At 36.5% G+C, this 12,501-nt stretch overlaps 1 protein-coding gene across 1 annotated transcript in view; it reads right to left on the bottom strand.

Annotated features, from left to right (window-relative positions):
* LOC114471325 (ras-GEF domain-containing family member 1C-like) overlaps positions 1-12,501 on the bottom strand; it is a 34,341-nt gene that overhangs the window by 15,202 nt on the left and 6,638 nt on the right. The gene's annotated exons all lie outside the window — the stretch shown is intronic.

Raw genomic sequence — 12,501 nt, 5'->3', positions numbered from 1 at the left:
GAGCAAGTCAGTTTCTCATTGTAGCAACACAGTTACCACCAGTTATAGACCAGCAGCCAAGGATGATGGAGCTACTGATGTCTGAAAGGAGAAGTCTACATTTGGGGTTTACAGAACAGGAATAACTAAGATTGTTTCATGTTAGTTAAATGTCAAAGTTTGTCAACTTCTTCCGCCAATGTTCATAATAGACTCAGTGACAAAGGTGTAAAGAGTACTGATATATTCTACTATAGTAGAATTACTGTTACTTGATTGAAATTTTACTCAAGTACAAGTAAAAAGTAGCTCAATTAAATACTACTCAAAGTAAAAGTTACTAGTTACTTTCACCCCCCATGTTTATTTTTGGTAATAAATCTTGCCACGGTTCCCTTGCATACAGTAAACATCTCATGTATAAACTTAAAAAAGAAGAGATGAAATTTTTTTAAAAATAATAATAATTTAATTTAATTTAATTTAATTTAATTTAATTTAAAAAAAAAAAATCACAGGCTTTAAGTATAGCTACATTTATGAACTCTAAAACTGAGAAAATAATCAGCATTCAATGCTGTTTTGGTGCGGAGCATTATGATTAATCTGGTTGGTCGGCTGTGATGTGATGCAGTTGATTGTTGTCTGGTCATTTCATTTTTTGTAGTTTCAAAATGACCGAAATAAAGAAAAAGACATAATCATCATCAACATCCCCCACCAGATTGGTTGTCATTATAACTCACAACCTTTTCCTAAATGTCCTAAATCTAACGTAGATGTATACATAAGAAAATATTATCACATCAGAATATAAAATGACTAACTATCTTAAACGATTTCTAAGAAAACCCTTTGACGATACCTCGAATAGAGTAAAAAAAAATGGAACAAGGGCAATAACTCCATAAAAAACAATTGCACGCTTCTTATTTTCGAACTCCATTAAGGTATTGATACCCTGAAGCCACACACCAAATATGGTTAAACTATCTTAAACAGTTTCTGAGAAAAGCTGTCCCCTATAACTCGGACAGATGCATGGACGTACAAGTAAAACTGATTTAGAAGTATACTTAAAAAAGTACAAGTATCCATAAAAGCAACTAAATTACAGTAACTTGAATGCTTGTAATCCGTTCACTCTGCTCAGTGATGATATATTAAATGGTTCTGTAATAAGACAAATGTGGTGTCCCCGTTGTTAGAATCAACCCAACATAAAAGCCCTGACCACCAACACAGTGCTGGTTTTCACAGTTGCAGAGCTCAGCACTGCACACATTTTCTACCCTTCTTTGGATCTTTTGTCCATCCACCCTGTGTCTCATTTATAATTCCCTTCTATTCTCTAAAGCAAACACTCAAGTCGGACTCCATTCACCCACAAGTCCGACTGCAGTGATCGGGGGGTTGGGGGTAACCCCTAACAACCAGCGCTGCCTTACAAACCCACAGATGTAGACGAGTTTTAAAATAATGGGTCAGTCTGTCACCGTGGAGACACCGACATAATGATTTGAGCTCCCTGTTTAAAACATTTATCATGTATCTTTGTTTGGCTGACCAGAACTTTTATTAGAAAATACATAAGCAATCATAACTAGATCCTTATTGAGCTTATTGGGTTATGTTTACCATCAATACCAGTCTCCTTCATACAGCTCTCCAGTAGCATCACGTTATAACGTGTCCAACTAAAGGCCCAGGGGCTAATTACGGCCTTTTAGAGCATCCATTCGGCCCACAGGAGAAAGTAAAAATGACAGAGAAAACATTTATTATTATGTAAATTAACAAAATATTCACTTTTAGCTGTCACAGTTTTATTTTACCATCCTTATATCACATGACTGCCGTAATTATATATTTCTTAATCACAAATTGTGGAATTTATTTTTATTTTTTCAACTTGGAATTTCCTCACAAACCTCATAAAATTCCCCTAAAGATTAAACAAAAGATGTTCACAATTACACAATATAAAACCCCCATTATTTTACTTTTTTTGCAAGAATAAACCATGCATTGCTGTCAACAACAACAAAAAAAAAAGATTGCACTGATTGCATTGATGACATATGCAGACATGGCAAGATAAAGAGATTTTTGTTATCATTATAATTATTATTTAATGAATCAATAAATTAAAAAATCTTACACCAAAAAAAAAAAAATATTTATTTTATTGCTTGGATGGAGATATAATTTATACGTGGAAGTGCAAACTACGGCACAAGTGTAAATCTCGTTTTTTCACCCGCTAGATATCAAACTACTCTGTATTTGACCCCTGAATAAAAATGTGTTATAAAATAAAAAGTGAGAATATAAGAATAACCCATAATTAAAAGTAAACCAAATATAGAAGACAGAAGCTTTTTTCCACAATCAAGTGTAGACAAAAAGAAAATGATCTTCAATTTTTTGCTCTCATGATGACCATGTCTGCTTGTTGTGACTCGACACTGGAGTAGTATCTTACTGGTAACTCTTCCCCTAAATGAGTTCTGCAAAAAGCAGAAAATGCTAAATGCTGACAACAAGACAGGAAGTTATTTCACATGTCAACAAGACATCTTCTCACTTCCGTTGGAGTTCAGACATGGGATGGGTATGTATGCTAATCAAGTTTAGCCACACTTATGGAAACATGAATAGAACAATACTAAGAAAATGCTATTAGACAACACGTAACTTTACTCAAATCTCCCTCAAAAATCTCCGATTTTTTAAAGAAAAATTTGAGTTTCGATTCGATTTTCAATTGTTTTTTAATGCACTTAAAAATGACTGCAGACATCAGATATATTGCCAAAAGTGCAACTATATTACTGTGATTGTCCTCAACAGTTAAAACCCAGGTTTAAGCAAAAGTGCAACAGCAACTTCACAGTAGCTTAAATTTTCTGATTAAAAAATCAGATAACTACAAATTTTATAACATATAACTAGGAATGTAACGATTAATCGTAAGGCAGTTAAAAATCGATTCACAGGTATCAAGGTTCACATCGATGCTCTGAAAATTGATTCGCAGTACTTTTTTAAACAGCAGAGGGCGCTATATATTTATCCTTCTCGTCTGAAAGTGTAGGCAGCGGGCGGAATCTGCTACTACTTTCTTTCTGGCCGCCATCTACTCTTAAACATGTTCATAAATGATTCCTTACCCCTTTAGCACCGAAAGAATATCTCTAATATTACGTGAATATCTGTAAAAGTCACGTTTTTCTATTAGCTCTGTCTGCTAGCATAGCTTCTCTTCTTCACTGCAAGGATATCTGCATGCCAACCAACCACTGGGTTACCAGCGCCCTCTGCTGATCCAAACAAATATCTGAGTCCAATTGTTAAGGCACAAAATACATTTTCAGTTGCACTTTTAAAAAGTTTTGCATTGTTTACTATAGAACCAGAATTTAAATTAATAGGCTTCTTCTTCATTTGTATTATTCCATTATTTATTTCAGTCAAGATTTATTTTTGGTTAAATTGCATTTTGAATAGTTTATCAAGGGATTCTTTTGACAATTAAATATAAAAGGAAAATAGTACAGTATTTTTTCCCCCCAAAAAATAAAGGAATATTTGTCTACATTCCCATTTTGTAAAATAAATCGTGATAGAATCGTATCGTGAACCCAGTACCGTGAATCGAATCGTATCGGGAGTTGAGTGAATCGTTACATCCCTACATATAACATTACAATTAAAAAAAATAATAACCTCTTCCCTTAACAATTAACATCTCAGCATAGTGCGAATAAAACATTAAACATTCCTGTGGCACACATATAGCCTACTCAAATGGTAAACACATGTAAACAAAGAGGGGGCGGGCTCACATCGCACTACGGTAACTCACAGGGACGGAATGCGAAAAAGTTCGAAAAAACTGTGGTGAGAAAAAATTTTAAATAATTTTTTTAAAAACTCGAATTTGCAAAATAAAAATCATTTCTATCTACAAATTTGATCAATCGATTTTTTTGTTTGCCTTGCGCTACATATACTATTAACATTGGTTTACAACTATCCATGTTATTCCTGGAGGTGTCGATATGTTTAAGGTACAAACGTCCTGTGTGATGAGGAAGCAACAAGTTGCTGTGTCCGAAGTTGCACACATGACTAAAGACTATACAAGAAGCTTTGTGTATCATATGCTACCTTCTTTAAAGACTGGTGAAACAGTGGAAATCCAGCAGGTTTACAGCTCCCTCCTATCCTCCAGTGACCTTCAGGTCCTGTTTGGATAAATCAGTGTCTTGGGACTCAGAGGTGAAAAGGTCAGAAACACAGAGCCATGCAGAAGAGTGGCTCACGTTTTAGTTTCTGGTGTAAAGAGTTCAGCTTCCCTTTACTCACCATGTGAGCACTTATTTATGCACTTGTACACACCTCGACACAAACACACTCAGAAAGGCCCACAAAAGGCTGGCGGGAGGGGCGTCTGTCGTAGTCAGAGATGCTTTCAGTGACTTTTTATTCCATCTGCACCAGACACAAATGGTGATAACATGTGTAATGTCATGTGTTGGGATTAAAGACGGCTGTTGTTTCCTTTCCTCAGTGCTATAAACATTACTCTGATGTACTTTCTGTATCCGGCGTGGACAACTAGCGGCCTGGGGGCCACACGTGGCCCTCGGTGTAGTTCTGTGTAGCTTGTAAACACACAAAATTACAAACAATACATAAAAGGACACCAAAGACAACTACAAAACTATACAAACATAACAGGAAAATATACAAAACAAAAACCAAATTACACAGACAGAAAAACATACGAAACATCAAACACAAAATAACCAAAATAAAAAACAAAAAAACAGGAAAATATAAAACATTTTGACAAAATCCCCTCTATTTTTTCCTGTAGTAATGCTCAAGCATTTACACAGATGGGCTCAGATGCTAATCTCTTATCGACAGTATAAAATAGATAATTATCTGCTTTAAGTACTTATGTTTTGACAGTATGCCATCGGCTAAAACTCAAATATCATAATATACAGTAGTAAGGGTGTGCATTGCCATTAATGTGACAATGCGATATATCCTGATACTACACAATACAATACATCACAATATCAATAATTACAAATTTCACTTTTACAAGTACGTATGAAATACAATTTATTTCATCTTTTTAAAACTTGCAAGAACAAGTAAATGTAATTCTGTAATACTGTAATTCAACTACCAATATCAGTGTCAATATCAATAGTGGTATGTTTAACAAACTGTCAAATTAAATTTTTAAATAAAGCTCAACTTTGCTTCTACAACACATTCTGATTTCATCTAGAAAAGTGCCCATTATGTTTTATGAAAATAAAGTCTAATCAACTACCAAACTAAAATGCATTGAGGAGTGAGGTAGTTTAACAAGGTCTGATGTAGTTCACTGACACCGAGTGAGCGGTCGTTTCCGTGCTATGCATATGTTAGAGCACTTAAGTAGTTATTTTTATTAAAAACATGATTTAAAAAATCGATTTGGACAATTTTTAAATCAATACGATGATCGTGCGGTGACATATTACAATAAATATTGGAGAATCATTTTTTTTCTGACATCCTTATTATTAGTGATGCCCCGATACAACTTTTTCACTTCCGATACGATGCCGATATTGCAGCCTTCGATCCGATACGATATCAGCACGAATCATGCATACTTTTATTACTTACCTTGTAGTGTGGAATGATAGAAAAGACTTGATCAAGTGATGTTACTCAAACAGAGAACAATAATCAGCAACAGTAGGTATGAGAAAAACTGACCCATTTATTATAAACCAATTGGTTACATTAATTTTAACCTTCAACATAATATCTACAGTATTCTACAATTGCATAAATATAATATATATCTGAGATTTTAGATGCAGTCCGATAAAATCCGATTTTCTGGCTGATATTGGATCTATATCCAATATCAATATCGTATCGGGACACCCCTAGTTATTATATAGGGACTGCTATTCTAGTCCAAAAAGTAGCAAAATAGATAGATTTGAAGGCTTTTTAATAAAAACACTGATAGTTTTTATCTACATCCCAAATCCTTGCGACGACCTCCTCAACAATGGATTACAACATAGTGGAAAAAAAAGACAATGCCTGATAAACAAAGAAAGAGTCAAGTATGTCACAATCACACTGACAGAAAGCTTTATGGTCACCAAAGGAAACTTCCTCTATCACAGGACTGACGTGTGGACAATGTGTTGAGATGAAGCGTATGTCTCTGAATGAGGCTGTTTATGTGTTTCCATGCACACACACACACACAAAGGCACACATCTCTGTCTGTTTGCATTCATATACTGTAGGTATGATAGAGATTTATTGTACGTGCACAGTGTTGATGATTTCCTGTTTAGTTAAAACAGACCTATCTTTGCTCGCCACTGTATTATTCACTGCTTTCAGCACCTACTGATACTTCTCAGGCTTAGATGTATTATTTGTTCTCAGACAGTTATTTCACAGATAGTATGATGGAAGCAGAAATGTACTCTTCTGTAGAGAAGTCAAAGTCATCATGTTGGATTATCGTGCCTTTTTTGTCATTTGTAAAATTATCATCACAAAATTGTGAGCTTTAAATAAAAAAATAAACAAAAATCTCACCACATTTTCCTTTACATCACCTGGTAATGACAATCTATTTATAAACGTTTTACTTTATCTTCCAGGTTATCAGGCGCACATGACAGAATTTGGGATGTTCGGAGTATTAAAACATCTGTATCTTTTCATAACCATGACCATTGGATTCTGATCAACCAATCTGAATACGAAAGTGCTTTAATTAATAATGTTAAAATGGATTAAAAAATAATAAATATAAGATGCTAACCACCAAATTCAATTTGGGATAATAAATATCAAAATAAAAATTAATAATATGAAAATCAAGTCTCGGGTAAGCCAAACAAATGTTTCTGAAATAAGCATTAACATACTGGATTGATAATCTAACATTTGACCATGTTTTAAAATATGGGAAAAGCTTGAACAACTTGATCAACATCAAACTTTCAAGAAAAAAAAAACAACCCAATTAGTAAAAAAAAAAACCTGTTCCCAGTCATATTGTTTTCCCAGTTAAATCTTTTTATTTCTAAGAAATATACTTGCCTCATTCCTGCTGCTGCTACTGTAGGTCTGATTACACACACAACTCCCAGTGTAGTAGCTTCACTAACAGTGTTTTGTACATAGTTGTACAGCATTTATCTAGGGCTGTTGTTGTGAAAATATAGAGATTAGTTCGGTGTGTGCAGCCCATGACTTTGTGTATAAAAAAAAAGTTGCACGTTATTATGAAAAAGCAGCCAAGGAATGACATGAAATCCTCAAGCATAATTAGTTAGTGTGTGTGTGTTTTGTCTAATCCCCCAAAGATCTCCAGTGGCCAGACATCGACATCCCTGCTTTGTCTAGACAGCTGGGGGAGTGTCATTATTTGTGGTCCCTCCCGTGTGTGGGTGTGTGTGTGTGTGTACATATTTTGTCTTGTCATTTTGTCAGAATCTTATCGTTAACATCAGGGGATCTGGCAGCTTTGTTCTATCATGATTAACAGAATAACACCGTCTGGGACAGTCTTAATCTGCACTCTGAGCTGTGTTGCTCTCGCTGCTTGTGTCGGTGTGCGTAGATGAAACATTCCTTTTCCAGACGTGCTCGAGCAGCTCGAAGCCGTCAAAGTACTCGCCGAACAACCACTTTCTTTTTGTTCAACGTCTTTCACCAAATATTCAGCCTTACTCACACTTAGTCACATCTGTCTCTCACTAAGGGGTTAATATATGAGAGCAGTGAGCATCACAGACGGTGCTGCACCATGACTAAAGAGACTCATTCTGAGCAAATCAAACTGCTGTCTGACCCCAAACCCATTAAGGAGTCATGGGTCAACACAGGGAAGAGTGCAGAACTTTTTAGGGCAAGTTTGACAACCATGTGACTATTGGTTTACTTTAGAAGAACCAAACAAAACCCAACATTTGTTATTTGTAACTTGAAATAAAACATGAATACGTTAAACTTTTTGCAAGACATAAATCCATGTACAAATTTGTGTCGTTAGCCTTAGGCCATTTATCTTTAGCCTGAATGAATTCTAGACATGCTGCCTTCATGTCCTTGAGGGTACAGCCAAGGGTAAGGCCAATCCAATTTATTCCTGCATCAGCAGACCTTATTGAACTGATAATGGGCCTTGATATTTCTTGGTGACAAGCTTGATGAGGTTACTGCAGTCCAAGTGCTTCCTTAGTGGTTTATATTGTTGTGATTTAAAACTAATGGCAATTTGATCAGTAGATGAAGAGTAATAAAAGAACAAGTGATTTCTTATTGATGGGACACCTGGCAAACATTAAACAAGGCTTGGAAAACATTTCCTGTTAGTGAGAACTGATGAATTTGACATTTGTGATGATATTGCCTCACAGCAGAGTTTCCTACACCAAGGGTTTTGAACAAAAAAGGAGCACCGACTAAAAAATTAGTCATGCCCCGAAATTCCGGCCACCGAAAATGGCTGAGTTAAATTTTTAGTTTTTGACCGAAACACTTTTCTCGCTGAAACACTTACGCGTACCGTTCCAAGATAATAAAAAAATATTCTCTGTCATTTCACAAGTCCGTCAATAGAATGGTACGTGTGTGCAATTAATTGTTTTTAAAGTTTAAATGCCTGTTTAAAGGGGACATATTCAAAGAAGCTCATTTTGTGGTAAATGTCAGAAAACTTATATATAACACAGGCTGGTTAATTATTTGTTTTGTATTTATATTACTTGTTTTTATTTATTCCTATTTTTTATCATTTCAACTTTATTATTTTTCTTTAATAACAATATAATAATAATATTAGCATTAATAATAAACTTAATATAATATTTCTTATATTTATCATTTTTATTGCCTTGAAGGCAACATCATTTTAGTAATTTTAGTTAAATAAGAAGATAATGCATGAATATTATATATTCAATTTAAGAAGATGAAATAAAATGACTTGTGTTAAATATTCAGTTGTGTCACGTTCTACTTTTGGAGAACACGTATGAGTGAGGGGGTACTCATGGTATTACAAAAAGGCTCAAGGGGTACACAAGATAAGAAAGGTTGGGAACCAGTGTCCTACACCATGGGTCTCCACCAAAAAGGGAGCACTGTCTGGATGCCGATCTCATCACAATAAACACTCAAACTGAAAAGAAGTCTTTCTATTGGACAAAGCCATTCTCATTCAGACACTGGGTTGACCACTTTTATGAAGGTAGTCCCTCTTTTTATATGAGCTATTAAAAACAAACATCAACATCACTAACCAAAATAACAACTGAAGGTCCTTTGTTGATGTTCTTTCACTCATTAAATCTTTTCTAAATAACTCAGGATTGCAGCATTATTAAATTGTCTTATTCTACTTGATTAAAACGTTTTGCAGTGGAAATATTCCATCAAACTAGAATAGCTGAGTTTGTGTGACTGTTATTCATGTGTGATTGTGCAATGTCAAACAACACCCCCCACTCCCAGTCCAGTGCGAACTGTCACATTAGGGTACGGGGTGCCAGGCCCAGGAGTATGACGAATATTGCCGAATTGGTAGATTTAGCTTCACACACACAAATTCATTACATCTTGGACCTGGGCATCGACGTGTTCTTCAGCTGTGGCATCATGAAACGGTGAGAAATTACGTGAGGATAGACCAGAACACTTTCAAGCTCTGCTGCGTACCAAAACAGATCAGCAAGAGCCGATGTTCACGAGCTGCTACGCACTCCACAAATATGGTCACATTCGTAGCATTCCTGGAAGATTTTTGTGACACGTCAAAAGGTCAAAAACTTCTCCGCGGAGGTTGGGCTTCATTGTGAGCTTCACGGATCACATAACGTGTCGGGGCTCTGTGTAACCCCAGCATTAAGCCGTGAGCCTGCATCAAAATCTGAACATTTACCGTAAATAAACGGTCTCACTTACTCAATAAAGGATGTGACACGTTGACATTAAAAACAGATTTAAACCAATCCACAACAGGTTTGATTGACAGAGGGAGAGTTTTTGAGCTCACAGGTTAAAAACAGCTCTGAATCTTCACCTTGTCTTTTTCCTCCACATTCACGAGATGATCTAGCTCCACAGTAATCTCCATTACTTCAGCTCTCTCCTCATCACCCAGTTTCAACACACTTTACACTTCTTTTCTAAATCAGGCTGCACATGTTGACACCTTTAACACGTTACAGTCTCACACTACATCTATTTTAAGACTTCTCTAATAAGCTGTTTTGTGTTCCACAGAGTATTGTAGCTTTGGCCTAAATTGTTTAGATGTTCTTTGAAAGCTAAAATTGTAATTTCATGATGACATTTAGTCTAAAAAGGCTAAACACTGCTTTATCATCAAGCAAGCCTTTACTTCCCATAGCCCCTTCTTATTCTCCCTCTGTGAGCCTTATTTTATAATGTGCCCGTCAGGATGGCTGTGCAGATGGCCCTGCAGCAGCCTGCACTCCCCGTGGGATTTGCAAGCATGGTTTATTGGAGGTTTATTGGCCCTTTGCCTGGACCATCACTCTCAGTCTCCACATGAGCCCAAAAGTATATTGGCATCCAGACTCAATGTCGAGGCACAGGGGAGAGAGGCATTCTGGCTTCTGGGCCTCAGAGTGACTTCTTGGCACAGCTGACAACATAGACCACAAAATACCACACATGTCACCACACACACGCTGCAACAAAATCAAACCCCTCCATGATTGTTGCTTAATGGTGTGTGAGTGGAGGAGTGTCGTTGAAAACAAATAAGTTCATTGTGTCTCGAAAAACACATGCATGCACACTTGCACCCACACAGCAGTCAAACAGTGGATCGAGTTACAGTTGAGGCATTTGTGTTCTCCACCCATTCTTCTGCTCCATCTGTGGGCTGCACGCCTGATAGAAGCTTGGGAATCCCAGCCAGAGCCCAATGGGGACACACCCCTCAAATCCTTTTTATTGGAAAATCCCCTGTAGTGTCTAAGCTGGGTTACGCCGATGTTTAGCCACCTGCTCCGCACCCAAAAGCTCCATCAATACCAGTGCAAATCTCAGTGGGATTCTCAGCAAGGATGAGGAGACGTGCATGTGTTCGATCTATCTGAATTCCAGAGCGAGTTTGGACACAGCTGAGTGCATGATGCAAGCGTTCGGGGTGAGAACACCAACGCGCATCTGAATCCAAGTCATTCCTTCACTGTGAAAACATCCGAATGTCTGTCCGATATCCTACAACAGCAGCTAGGGTGGACTGTTGTCTGGCATCAACTCTGTTGTATTAAAACTTGACTTTCACATTTCCCATTTCTATCACAAAAATCTTCATTCAAATTTCCCTGATTTTAAGAACTTAGGGAAATCTTGTGGAATAATTTGAGGAAAATCTGCCAGATTTTGGAAAAGTTGAGAGATATTTTAACAATTTGAGATTAAAAATGATGGCCATCATCTGATATAAGAACTGGAAGACTGAGTTCTACAAATATTGTCGATTTTAATAAATTTTTTGTATTTGTAGAGGCTGAGATATCTACAACAAAAAAATGTTTAATACTTTTTTCTAAAATTTTTACTTTCTCGAGCAAGGTGAATTTAATGCTCTAAAGGGCCGGATTTGGCCCCCGGGCCTTGAGTTTGACACATGCCATATATCATTTTAAAAAGTTGTTTAGTAGGGTAAAACAAAAAGAAGTGTATCACATTAGTAAAAAAATCAAGCTTCTGATTCTGAAAGTCTCACACTTACATCCTCTAAATGGGACATTGTTACATAAGCTATTCCTGTACTTTTCAGACTGACTCTTGAAAGTGCCTGTCCAACACTTACTTCCCTTCCAAAGCACTCAGCGTGTAAAAAAAAACCCCATAATGAAACGATTTGCCTTGTTTAGTGAGGGTAAAAATTGGCGTTTTAAAACTACGTACGTCTGACATGGTGTGCCTAAGTTGGCGCTCCATCATACAGCTCCTGGTACTTAGAAATAATTGGCATAAAGCACAGGCAGACTCACAGTTTGCATGTAGCTTATGTCTGAGTTTGGAGTGTCCTAAATCTGTCACTCACAACGGTGATGAAATGCTTTAAAAACAGTCTGTATCTGTATTATTCATACCAGTCTATATTCTAGTATTTCACTGGAACACTTGATACAGTGTAACCTCGAGGGAGATCATGACAGGAGCGATTTCGTCTCCATCCTAAAAGCTAGTAATTTAGCCTCAAGTGGTACTCGTACGGAATTATCAAATCACTACGCAAACAAAACAATAGAAAAACCAACTGTTGCTTCCAAAATGGTTTTCATCAAACTGAAACTCTACTGCACTAAAGTTTAAAAGGCTCACGGGTGAATAATAGTAACAGAGGTGAATAAGAGTAATAGAGGTGAATGATACTAACGTCATCTCACAGGCTGCTTGACTACATCTATCCACTCA

Source organism: Gouania willdenowi, chromosome 10 (genome assembly GCF_900634775.1).
Source record: "Gouania willdenowi chromosome 10, fGouWil2.1, whole genome shotgun sequence".
Classification (NCBI taxonomy): Eukaryota; Metazoa; Chordata; class Actinopteri; order Blenniiformes; family Gobiesocidae; genus Gouania; species Gouania willdenowi.
Note: the sequence above shows the minus strand (reverse complement) of the source record. Positions and strands in the feature narration are given on the sequence as shown.